Source organism: Vicia villosa, linkage group LG1, assembly GCF_029867415.1.
Source record: "Vicia villosa cultivar HV-30 ecotype Madison, WI linkage group LG1, Vvil1.0, whole genome shotgun sequence".
NCBI classification, from domain to species: domain Eukaryota; kingdom Viridiplantae; phylum Streptophyta; class Magnoliopsida; order Fabales; family Fabaceae; genus Vicia; species Vicia villosa.
Genome location: NC_081180.1, coordinates 15,872,670 through 15,886,378, shown reverse-complemented (window position 1 = coordinate 15,886,378; position 13,709 = coordinate 15,872,670). Strand labels below are relative to the sequence as shown.

At 35.6% G+C, this 13,709-nt stretch overlaps 1 pseudogene; it reads right to left on the bottom strand.

Moving 5' to 3' along the window:
* Window positions 1-5,276: 5,276 nt before the first annotated feature.
* On the bottom strand, window positions 5,277-13,236 carry LOC131653095 (large ribosomal subunit protein uL30y-like; annotated as a pseudogene).
* Between the last annotated feature and the right edge of the window lie 473 nt (window positions 13,237-13,709).

Sequence of the window (13,709 nt, the reverse complement as noted above, 5' to 3'; positions counted from 1 at the left end):
ACCTAAGCAATGTGGGACTTCAAACAAACTCACAAATACCAACTTCAACACCCACCCTCACGCCTAGCGTGGGCATGGGCCAAACGCCCACATTGCAGTCCTTAACCCGGCTCTGATACCATGTTAAATATGCTTGGATCTCAACCTCTTGAGCTAGCTTTTGAGGTTGAGATCCAAGCATATTTAACATGGTTGTTAACAACAGTGAACAAATATAAACATTAGGAAAGAGAAAGAACCTTTAGGTTAGGGTTTTAATAGAATGAATCAAAAGTATGTGAGTAAGGGTTACATCAGAATATAAATACCAAAAGTAAAGAAAGACCTAACTACCCTTATAAAGATACAATAAAATATAATAATTAATAATAATAACTAACATCTCCCCTCAAACTCAAGATGCATTAGCAGAGAGCATCGAGAGTTTGTCAATCAAAAAATGAAAACGTTTAATGGAATGCGTTTTTGTAAACAAATCAGCAATCTGTAAAGCAAATGAAACAAACAGTAGAGTAATTGTTCCTTCCTGAAGGTGATGCCGGGTGAAGTGGCAATCAATCTCAATATGTTTGGTACGTTCATGAAATACCGAGTTGTGGGCAATTTGAGTGGCACTTTTGTTATCACAATACATAGGAGTTGGCTCAGAAAGAATGACACCCATATCAGAAAGTAACCAACGCAACCAAACTATTTCAGTAGTGGTGGATGCCATAGCACGATACTCAGCTTCTGTAGAAGAACGAGAGACAATATCTTGTTTCTTACTCTTCCAAGAAATAAGAGAGTCTCCAAGAAAGACACAAAACCCTGTGGTTGACTTACGATCTGTGGGGTCGCCAGCCCAATCAGCATCAGAATAAGCACGTAATTCCAATGAGGACGACGAGGGAAAAAGAAGGCTCTGAAATTGGGTTCCTCGAAGATATCGGCATATGCGAAGAACAACTGCCCAATGCACTGTAGTAGGAGAGACAACAAATTGACTGACAACATGAACAGCATGAGCAATATCTGGTCTAGTAATCGTAAGGTACACCAAACTGCCAACTAAAGTACGATATAATGTGGGATCTGGTAGAGGAACACCATCAGATGGAGCATATTTCACATTCAACTCAAGAGGACTATCTGCTACTCTAGTATCAGAAAGGCGAGCCTGTTCAAGAATGTTGGAAATATACTTAGATTGAGAGAGAAGATAACCTCTAGGAGAGTAGGCAACTTCAATGCCCAAGAAGTAGCGAAGAGTTCCCAAATCTTTCATCTCAAACTGTTTGGCTAATTGTAGCTTCAAATCATTGATTCCATCCATATCATCACCTGTGATAATCATATCATCAACATATAATGAGAGTAAAATACGACCATGATAAGTCGTCTTGACAAACAAAGCAGAATCATAATCACTTGAGCGAAAGCCAATAGATTTAATCATTGTGGTAAACTTCTCAAACCAAGCTCGTGGAGCTTGTTTCAAACCATATAATGCTTTCTTCAACTTGCACACTTCCCCTTGATTATGAGAAACACCTTGCGGGGGTACCATATAAACTTCCTCTTGAAGGTCACCATTTAGAAATGCATTTTTAACATCCATTTGAGAAATATGCCATTGACGAACAGATGCAACTGCAATAAGAGTACGAATAGTAGTCATTTTAGCAACAGGAGCAAAAGTTTCTTCATAATCCATACCATATTGTTGAGAGAATCCCTTAGCAACAAGACGTGCTTTGTAGCGCTCAACTGATCCATCAGACTTAGTTTTGATCTTGTATATCCAACGAGACCCAATAACACGTTTTCCAGGAGGAAGAGGTACTAATTCCCAAGTATCTGTTTTATGCAAAGCAGAAAGTTCTTCTTTCATAGCCCGCTGCCATAGAGGGTCAAGCATAGCCTCTTTATAGGAAGAGGGCTCAGACAAACTGTGGATAGAGGTTAGAAAAGAAGAAAAAGAAGAAGAGTAAATGGAATAGACAAAATCAGGCAATTGAGTAGACTTACGGTCACGAAGGGGATAACGCGAAGGTGGAGGATCAACAGTCGTAGGAGGTTCTTGGGTAACCGTGGGGACAAGAGGGCTGTCAGTTTCTGGAGTATCAATAGTATCAGTCCTGCAATTCTCAAAACTACAGTCACTAGAAATATTATCATTATTACCAAAAGGATCAATATGAGTGAGTTTTGAACTGTTAGTAATATAAGAATCAGAAGAAAGAGAATAAAAAGGAATGTGTTCAAGAAAAACAACATGCCGAGAAACATATAATTTCCTTGCACCAGGATCATAACAACGATAACCCTTTTGACCATCCCCATAACCAAGAAAGACACATATAGCAGAACGTGAAGATAACTTACTACGTTCTACTTGTGGGCGAAGAACAAAACAAGTAGAACCAAAGACTTTCAAAGATGAATAATCAGGGATAGAGTTATACAATTTTTCAAAAGGAGAAAAACCTGACGTGACAGACGATGGGATTCTATTAATAACATGAACAACAGTAAGAACTGCTTCACCCCAAAATTCACTAGGAACTGAAGAATACAACAAAAGGGAGCGAGCAGTCTCAATAATGTGACGGTGTTTCCTTTCAGCAACTCCATTCTGTTGAGGTGTATCAGTACAAGATGTTTGATGAATTGTACCATCAAAAGCAAGTAGTTCAGAAAATTTATTAGAGGTATATTCACCACCTAAATCACAACGGAAGCACTTTATAACAACATTATGTTGAGTCTTAACCATAGCACGAAACATACAATAAATGTCAAAAAATTTTGAACGATTTTTCATAAGATACACCCAACAATAACGAGTATAGTCATCAATAAATGAAACATAATATCTAGATCCACCCTTTGAAAGAAGCGGTGATGGACCCCATACATCAGAGTGTACTAAATCAAACGGTGCATGTGAAATGGAAACACTTTTACTAAATGGTAAAGCTGAAAATTTAGCAAGTTTACAACCACAACAATCAGAAATATCACTGGTTTGTAACTTTCCTAAAGCTCCAGTAGAAGCCAAATACTTTAATCTAGAAGCAGAGACATGTCCAAGACGGTAATGCCATAAATAAAAACTAGAAGACGAAGAATTTAAACGAAAAGTGGATAATAAATCAGTTGTGGAAGTAGAGGTTGAAGCTGCAGTATCTGGGACTCTCAACTCCTCCAAAACATAAAGTCCCCCTTGTCTACGGCCTGTCCCAATCAGCCTCCCGGAATGAGGATTCTGCACACAACAAGAAGTGGAAGAAAACATAACTGAGTAACCAGAATCACACAATTGACTAACAGAAGCAAGGCTCAAAGTGAGGTCAGGAATATAATAAACATCAGATAATGACAATTTTGGTGAGGAGACAGAACCAATGCCTGCTAATGGCTTATGAGTACCATCAGCAGTCATAATTGACATAGATGGTGCAGTATTCAAAGACACGAATGATTTATCATCATATGACATATGGTGTGATGCTCCAGAGTCTAGAATCCAGATGGAAGGAGATATACCTGGAAAAGAAGAGTTCAAACCTTTAGTAGATGAGGCAGACATGGCACGTGACTGAGTGGTAAGAAGCTTTTGAAGTTGCTCTGCAATATCAGATATTTGAGAAGTAGCCTCTGATGGATATGCATGATCAGAACCAGAACTAATGGTAGCAGGAGTAGCAGCAACAACATTGGATGATGGACTCTTGAAGTGTTTCTTATTTGCTTTCAATAATCTGGGACATTGTGCTTTCCAATGACCTTTCTCCTTAGAAAAAGCACATTCATCAATACCAAGTCCAACCCTACCTTGAGGTTTTACTTTATGAAATGGAGCAGCAAAAACAGATGGAGAGGTGGAGAGAACTCCTTTATTTGAAATCAAATTTGAGTGGGACTTTAGTCTAATTTCTTCTGCCAACAATTCATTAAAAACTGAATCAACACTAGGAAGAGGACTACGATGCAGAATACTCCCACGAAGTCCCTCAAAATCATCCCTAAGCGCCATCAAAAATTGAACCAAACGTTGCTCTTCTCTTTGATCAGTGTACGCTTTGACAACTTTTAACTCATCCGATTCCATAAGAGCTAACTGATCCCACAAATTACTCATCGCTGAATAGAATTCCTGAATGGTCATATTATTTTGTTTGAGAGCTCTAATATCACTCTCCAACTGATACCGTTTTGCAAAATTAGATTGAGCATACAAACGTTTCAAATGGTTCCAAACCTCCTTAGCGGTATCATATTTTGCTAGTTGCACACCTATTGACTGAGAAACAGAATTATTGATCCATGTAAGAATCTTTGAATTACTAACATCCCAAGTTTCCAACTCTTTTGCATATTTTGCTTCATCCTTTTTATCGGTAGGTTTACCCAAGGTTCCATCAACATAACTCCACATCCTTTTTCCTTTTAAAAAGTTTTTCATCACATAACTCCAATAAGGATAATTTTCTCCATTGAGTTGGACACTAACCGACTGAAGAGAGTCATCTTTATCATTGCTCATTGTAATCAATAGTGGAATAACCAAAACACCACAATTAAATAAACTATCAAATTGTTCCAAAGAAAATTAATAATAAAAAAAACAACTATTCTCACTGTATCAATTAATAATTTTCCTCCATTGGCATATCACCACAAACAGCATACGACATAGTTCTTTTTCTTTTTTTTCTTCTTTTTTTTTTTAATCTAAAAAGTGATCAATTGAATTCTCCACCTACCAACAGTGTAGATACACACTAGCTAAATGAAAACCGGCAAATTCAATTGAAACAGCAAGTCGGCACTAACAAATCAACATAAAAAAAAGTACTAACCACTTTTCCGGTACAAACCAGTTTCACGGTAGATCCAATTTAATCCAAGCTCTTTGATACCATGTTAACAACAGTGAACAAATATAAACATTAGGAAAGAGAAAGAACCTTTAGGTTAGGGTTTTAATAGAATGAATCAAAAGTATGTGAGTAAGGGTTACATCAGAATATAAATACCAAAAGTAAAGAAAGACCTAACTACCCTTATAAAGATACAATAAAATATAATAATTAATAATAATAACTAACACCAATATCAACAACAGTCCCAATTCATACACTTTTTTTTAACAAAGTTATTATGCAAATTAAAACCTTTTAATGCAAGCAATGAACTAAACAGCATTCAAATAACACCACAAAATTTTTTTAAAACAAAACTGGAATTAACAAAAACAAATGTCTTAAGCTGGATAACTGGATTCCTTAGCAGAACCATGTGCCAAAATCTAATTCATCCTTCTAATAAGTTCGTTGATGTATTCTTCCCTGTTGCCAGCATCGCCACCTTCAACATAATGATTTAATTTCTTCTTCATGCCACCCAAAGGAGCTTTGAGCTTGAAAGGCCATAGGAAGTTGTTTGCCTCTCTGAAGTGAGGTCCAACAGTCAAGATCTCATGAATCAGATCTTCAATGCAAATGATCCCGTGCTTTCCAAGAACCTGTTCGATGATAGAGTTGTCAGCCAAAGCAATTCACTGCCTATCAACCTTTCCATATCCCCTCTTGTAGATCAATCCCCTGACACTCTTCAGATTAGGATACCCATATGTAACATATGGCTCTACCCTGTGGAGCATGTTAACGGTGGCTTTGTTAACTTTGAGAAAGACGCCATTAAAGATTTGTCTCAAACGCAAAAGCTGCAAAATCTTCCTTGATTTTGGGTCCATGGCATTGATACCTCTGATCCTGACAATGAAGAGGAGCTTAGCTTCAGGGTCAACATAAAAGCCACCCTTAAGCTTGGCTTCACGCTTCAAGCTAATCAACTCCTTTTGCTGATCGTCATACTCCTTAGCGTACTGCTTAGCTCTGCTCCAAATGAGCTTCCTTGTCTCAAATCTCTTCTTCTTCGCCGACTCCTGTTCCAGCTTCTTCACCAAAGCCCATTCCTCGTTCCTCTTGTGCTTCTTCAAAACAGATTCAGGAACAACGGTTTTTGCTTCCACTTTGGCTATTTCGTGCTGTTGTGGTGAGAATTGTAGACGGTGGAGGAAGCTCACAGAGCAATGAAATGGATTCCCAATTCATACACTAACCAGCACACAAAAAAGAGTTTCAAAATCAGTTTGAAATCATATTTATAAACAAATTGCATACAGTTAAAATAATTCCAATTCATACACAACAATTCAAGTAACATGCAGACCCAATTTATACACTACCAAGCACGTAAAAGAGTTTATAAATCAGTTTAAAATCACATTGTTATATTGAGTAGCTTATGCTTGCAAAGATTCTACAGCTCACACTTTGGCTTCAGCCTCCGTAAACTTCTTTTGAGCTTTTTCTATCAATGAATGTGCTTCAACTAATTTACTCTCAGTTGCAGCCCTTGTTTCAGCACATTCATTACGCATCTCATTCAAGGCCTTCTCAAGCTACAAAAAGCAATAAGAAATGCTAACTCAAACTTTGAATAAAAATGGATATTATTCAAGTGAGAAAATAGAATGGAAATAAAAATGGAATGGAATATAAAATAGAATATTTGGTTTTGCAAGGGAGGATATTATTCAAGTAGCTTACACTTCATATGTAAGCATCTTTCACGCCTTTCTCTCCAATATGAGAAGGCCCATGTGATGCTGATGATCATATATCTACATAAAATGTTAAAAAGTCAGAAACAAAGTAAAGCAAGAAAGAAAAAACATGCTGACATCAATAAGGAAGGAATGTTCATCATGTATGTTACAAAATCAAAACACCACATAAACCTTTCATAGAGAATTCACTTGAAAATGCAATTTGATTGGTGGAAGAAAAGTATAAGTTTGTAGGATAACAAACTACTTTACAATTCTAGAAAATTCAATCACATATTGAAGAATAATATCAAGCACAACAAACTCCCAAGTTTTGAAGGATATGAGATGAAATTTATACCTGATGTAAGAGGGGTTTGGAGGGAGACTATCTAGTCATTTGAAGAAAATTCTTCCCAATATGGTGCAGATAATAAAAGAGGTGAATTTTATTTTGGAACCAAGAAAATTCTTCCCTGTATTTTCTAATGAAATAGCAAGTTTCTATCACAATGATGTAGATAAATGGAAAAAGGCTTATTATGCAATTGCAGATTAGACAAAGTAGAAAAAAGAACTCACCTTCAGAGTTACGAATCAACTTTGAGACAACATCCACCCTCATGTTTTCAAGAACGAAGAAACCGAGAACTGGTTTTATCAACTGATCATCCCATGTCTTAGACATCGTCAATTTACTTTCGAAGATCTAGAAGGTGAGGGAAATAAAAATTAAGCTATACTTACGAAAATAAATAACATAGAAATGTGAAAGTAAGTATTAATCAAAGAACTACTTTTACAAAAAAATGGTCAATAATGCTTCCACTGTTCCACAAAAAAAGAATAACCTTGCAGTGAGTTAACTTTTTATAGTTAGACAAGTGATAGCTCTACAAAAATATATTTTTCTCGAATCTAAGGGCCTAGGGAAGTCAAGAAATTGTGATTACCTTTTCATGTGTGGTATAAGTGAGATGTATGGACATGACAAAGACATAAGCTATCGATGAACGAAAAACTCCGTCATCGCGAACACCAGCAGATAGAGATGTAGACCATGTGATGAATAGAAAGGCCATGTGAAATAGTTTCGAAATCCATTATATGTTGTGTGTATAACAATGAATGAAAACCTTAGATCTTTGTTTGCACATACCTAACTCACTTGGACATGGTACTTGAAAACCTTAGATTCAGATCCAGTTTCTTCACCATCGAACTCAACCATAGAAATCTGTTGTTGTGAGTTTGTTGCAGTCCAAAGTATGTTGTGTGTTAAAATCATAAAAAAGCATTCTGCAAAAATCAAAATAAAAAACTGTTTCAAAACCTAATATAAATTCAAAGTTGGAAATTCACATCAGGTGAAATGGAGACCGAGATGTATATTGCTATCCACCGAAAAGATTTGTTGCTTAGTTGTTTCTTTCTTCTGAAATCAAAGATTTGCTGCGAGTTGCTTCGTTTCCTTTTCCCAAATAGTTTCAGCAGCGCAGAGGGTGGAGAAGGGGTGGCTGTGCTAGGTGTTAGGAGTGAATTAATGGTAATTTCATGTGTTAAATTAACTGCCTTTTGAGCTAAAAGTGAATAGATCTTGTGAATTTTACAGATTTTATAGTTAGAATTGAACTTTCAAGGTTCGAAGCTAATCTTAGAACAACTTACATCACTTTGGGTGTTATTTGTGCAGATATTGAAGCTAAGAGGCAAAGACTAGGAAACACGCCGGCGTAGAGCTCTAGAGAGGAAGAATCACAAAGAAGAAAGAAGAATTAAAGGGCGAGCCGCGCCAATAAAGGGGCGAGACGCGCGAAACCCCTCTGTTTGGGTTCGCGCCGCGCCATTGCGTGCCGAGGCGCGGTGGCTGCGTTACAAAGTTAAAATATTATAAATAGAAGCCCTAAGCCTCATAAGAAGGGATCCTTGGTGAACGAAATTAGGAGAGCATTCTGAGTTTGTAGCCAAGAACAATCAATTGAAGGCCAAATCTTTACCAATCGAAGACATTCCATTGATGAAGATGAATCCCTCTATTAATTCTTGTGTGTTCTTCATGTCTATGGAGAGCTAAATCCCTCGTGTTGAGTTTAAGGTAGTAATTAACCTATGAATATACAATATCATTGATTCTTTCCTATGAACAATTGTTTGAATTTATTATCAATAAGAAACCTTGTTTTTATATTAAATTATCGTGGAGTCTTTGATCGAAAGAAAAGATTCTAACTTTTGCCCTAGGTTACTATATTGATTCAATCTCAATTTGCAGAGATGGAATTGTGATTGAGTTTTCATAATTATCGTTCCTTATTACTATTATCGATATTGATATTTGGAGAGATCGAATCTCATACCGGTAAAAGTCTATCTAATTTGATTTGCAGACATGGAATCATATTTGAGGATAAGTGAAGATAGTAATTCAAAAGATTGTTCAATTGTGAATTAATTGATAAATTGTATAGGAATAGGTTGATGAACCCTAAAGCTCAACATATTTCCTTAATCGTTAACAAACGTTCATTATTTGCATTTACATTATTGTTTACATTTGATAGTATTATAATCATAAAACAAATCCAATTAACTTTTCTCACTCAAAATAATCAACTATAGAACGACAGTGATATTAAACCAATCCTCGTGGATACGATATATTACCGAAAATATTTACCCACAAATACTTTCAATAAATTGGCGCCGTTGCCGGGGATTGGTGTCAATATTGCACGCATTGCAATAGTCATATTATTTTGAGTTTTTTACTTAATTTTAGATTTTTTGTTTATTTACTTAATTTTAGATTTTTTTTTGTTTATTTACTTAATTTTAGATTTTTTTTGTTTAGTTACTTAATTTTAGATTTTTAGTTTAGTTCCTTTATTTTAGAATTTTAGTTTAATTCCTTTATTTTAGATTTTTAGTTTAGTTCCTTTATTTTAGAATTTTAGTTAGTTACTTTATTTTAGATTTTGTTATTGCAATAGTCTTTTACTTTTTATTATTATTATTATTATTATTATTATTTTTATCCTGTATTTCACTTGTTTGCTAGTTTTGTAGATTTTTGTTTGTCGGAATGTTTGACCCAAATATAAATGCTGCACTTCATGCTCAAAACGAGATCCTATTCCAACAAATGGAGTACCTCCTTCAAAGTGTGTCACAGTTCACACCTCAAGTTAGTGAGTTTTATGATAACGGATGGGGCACACCGGAAGATACGATGGAGTATCATATGGCTAACCATGAATATCAACAACAAGCCTTTCAACCTTGCACTCAAACGCCGCCACAACAACAAGGAGGACAATCTAAGTTGGAAGAGACCATGAATCAGTTCATACAAATGTCAATGACAAATAAACAAGGGCTTTCACATTATAATCAAGGTTATCAAAGAGGACCCCCTGAGTTAGAGGAAACCATGAATCAATTCATGCAACTCTCTTTAACCATTCAACAAAACCGGGAAATTCGAGATGTTCAACTTACCAAATTCTTAACCGAGCAAAACGTAAGTCAAGTCTCAACTTTTCAAAACCCTATGAATTGTGTAGAAACTTGCAATGCTACTTCTATAAAGAGTGTAAAAGTGATTGATGAGGAAGTTGAAAACAAGGATGTTGGAAAGAAGAGAGTGGAGGAGGAAGTTGATGACAAAGAAGATGTTGTTGAAAAGGATAACATAGAGTATGTAAACATAAAGAAAAATATAGAAGTTGAGTATGAGCTCTCAATGAAGCTACCTTATCCAAGACCTCCTAAAAAGGTAGATGATGTGTTAGTCGAAGGAACAAAAAAGGAGGATATAATCAAAGAAGTTGTGAAGGAGTTAGAAACTTCAAAAGTTGAAACTTTTTCAAAAGAGAATATGGTGGACTTAGAGTCGGAGAAGAGTAGTAATGCAAAGAAGCATAAAATCTCATTGGAATTCCTTCCTCTACAAGTTCCTAATAAAGAAGGGAAGGAGAGTCATTGCTTTCGACCAATGGAAATGTTTACCCATTTGCAAATCACCATCCCATTTTTAGAAGGTTTAGAGTTAAAGCCAAAATGTGTCAAATTCATCAAGGATAGGTTCTCACAGAAGAAGAAATTAACGGATAAGGAAGTTATCTCTCTTGAGGAGAGGAAAAAACAAATGAAGGAAGAGAGATCGCGAGTTGAAGTGGTAAGAATTAAGGATGAAGAAACCAAACAAGCAAACATGAAATACTTTTGGGGCTTCACATTGGTAAGAAAAGTGCCAAGAAAACGAGACAATGGTTGGTGATTCAACCATGAACCGTCGACCCATGCGACGTTAAACGAAGCGCTTTGTGGGAGGCAAACCACGCTTCTAATGTTTTATTTTGTTTTGTTTATTTTTATTTCAGGAAATAATAAGGGAACCTTTCTGGTGAAAGCTAGGAAGAGGCAATTGATATTGCAATACCCTCTGTGAGTCAACCCTCTCGGGCTTGATACGAAACATTGAGGTCAATGTTTAGTTCAAGTTTGGGGGTGGATTTACTCTTTTGCATTTTTCAATTTTCAGTTTATTATTTGTTTGTTTTATCCCCAGTTTGGAATGAGTAGTTTCTACAACATAATGAAAAGCTCGAGTGAAACAATGAGAATATCAACAATGGAGCAACATGTATGAAAGTGGTAGTAAGTGAAAAATTTTCAAAAATTTCAGTTTTCACTTTCTTTTTCAATAAGTATCAAGTCAGGTATGAATTTTCAAACTCAAACTTCTATTGTGCGCATGAAACGTAGGTTGGTAGAAATACTTGGCAGAAGTTCTTTATGGTACATTATTTATGTTAGATCGGCTTAGCCTTAACCATTGTGAGGAAAGCTTTCCATTGTTTACTATATGCAGGAGACCATCGATTATTTCAACTTGTTTGTATCATGCTAAACCATCTGTCGCATCGTTTGTGGAAATCTGTGGAAGTAATTTAGGCATTTGTTTGAATTTGAGAGTTTCTTTGAGCCGACCCCATCTTAAAAGTTATTTTCTTCTGTGAGAGTGTGATCCTTTGCTAACCATTCTTTGAGCCTGAGATCAAGGTAAATTTCATCATATGCACCAAGGAAAAACCTGGTGAGTTTTTTATCTCAATAAAAATTTTGTTTTGGACCATCAACCATAAAATTTGGTGATGTGTTTTCTCTTTTACCTTCATAGAAAGTAGGGGAGCATTCATAGAATCTGAATACATGTTGATCTCCAAGTTGGGGAGAGTCATAATCAAAAGAAGAGTAAGTTTGTAGGTGGTAATTTGCAAAGAACGAAAGAAATTCGTAGCTTGAAAAAAAAAAGAAAACAAAAGAAAAACAATGTTTGAAAGAAAACAATTGTTAAAAAAAGAAAGAGAAACATCGAGCTACGAATGAAAAAGAAGAAGGGGTGAAAAAGTTGAAGGTATAAAGGAAAAGGAAAGGAGTTATGATTCTGATGCTTCCCTAGAATAGGAACAACCCTCGTTTGTCTTCTTTTCTTTGAATCTAAACCCACATTACAACCCTGGAAAGACCTTCTGATTCTCAGATTCCACAGGACTTGATGCAAACAACATGGTGAACGTATGATATGGATTTTTGTTGATTTAATTGTTTGGATGAGTGTTTAACCCCTCTATTATTCATCATACTTTTTGATGCGAGTGATTAGTGTTGATTCAATTGCAATTGTGTAGTGTTTTGAACTTCTGGAGGTAATTACCTTTCAAAATCTGTTTCATGTATATGTTCCAAGTTTGCAGGGAGACGAGGAGTACTCAATTTGGTGGAAGAAAAGTATAAGTTTGTAGGATAACAAACTACTTTACAATTCTAGAAAGTTCAATCACATATTGAAGAATAATATCAAGCACAACAAACTCCCAAGTTTTGAAGGATATGAGATGAAATTTATACCTGATGTAAGAGGGGTTTGGAGGGAGACTATCTAGTCATTTGAAGAAAATTCTTCCCAATATGGTGCAGATAATAAAAGAGGTGAATTTTATTTTGGAACCAAGAAAATTCTTCCCTGTATTTTCTAATGAAATAGCAAGTTTCTATCACAATGATGTAGATAAATGGAAAAAGGCTTATTATGCAATTGCAGATTAGACAAAGTAGAAAAAAGAACTCACCTTCAGAGTTACGAATCAACTTTGAGACAACATCCACCCTCATGTTTTCAAGAACGAAGAAACCGAGAACTGGTTTTATCAACTGATCATCCCATGTCTTAGACATCGTCAATTTACTTTCGAAGATCTAGAAGGTGAGGGAAATAAAAATTAAGCTATACTTACGAAAATAAATAACATAGAAATGTGAAAGTAAGTATTAATCAAAGAACTACTTTTACAAAAAAATGGTCAATAATGCTTCCACTGTTCCACAAAAAAAGAATAACCTTGCAGTGAGTTAACTTTTTATAGTTAGACAAGTGATAGCTCTACAAAAATATATTTTTTCTCGAATCTAAGGGCCTAGGGAAGTCAAGAAATTGTGATTACCTTTTCATGTGTGGTATAAGTGAGATGTATGGACATGACAAAGACATAAGCTATCGATGAACGAAAAACTCCGTCATCGCGAACACCAGCAGATAGAGATGTAGACCATGTGATGAATAGAAAGGCCATGTGAAATAGTTTCGAAATCCATTATATGTTGTGTGTATAACAATGAATGAAAACCTTAGATCTTTGTTTGCACATACCTAACTCACTTGGACATGGTACTTGAAAACCTTAGATTCAGATCCAGTTTCTTCACCATCGAACTCAACCATAGAAATTTGTTGTTGTGAGTTTGTTGCAGTCCAAAGTATGTTGTGTGTTAAAATCATAAAAAAGCATTCTGCAAAAATCAAAATAAAAAACTGTTTCAAAACCTAATATAAATTCAAAGTTGGAAATTCACATCAGGTGAAATGGAGACTGAGATGTATATTGCTATCCACCGAAAAGATTTGTTGCTTAGTTGTTTCTTTCTTCTGAAATCAAAGATTTGCTGCGAGTTGCTTCGTTTCCTTTTCCCAAATAGTTTCAGCAGCGCAGAGGGTGGAGAAGGGGTGGCTGTGCTAGGTGTTAGGAGTGAATTAATGGTAATTTCA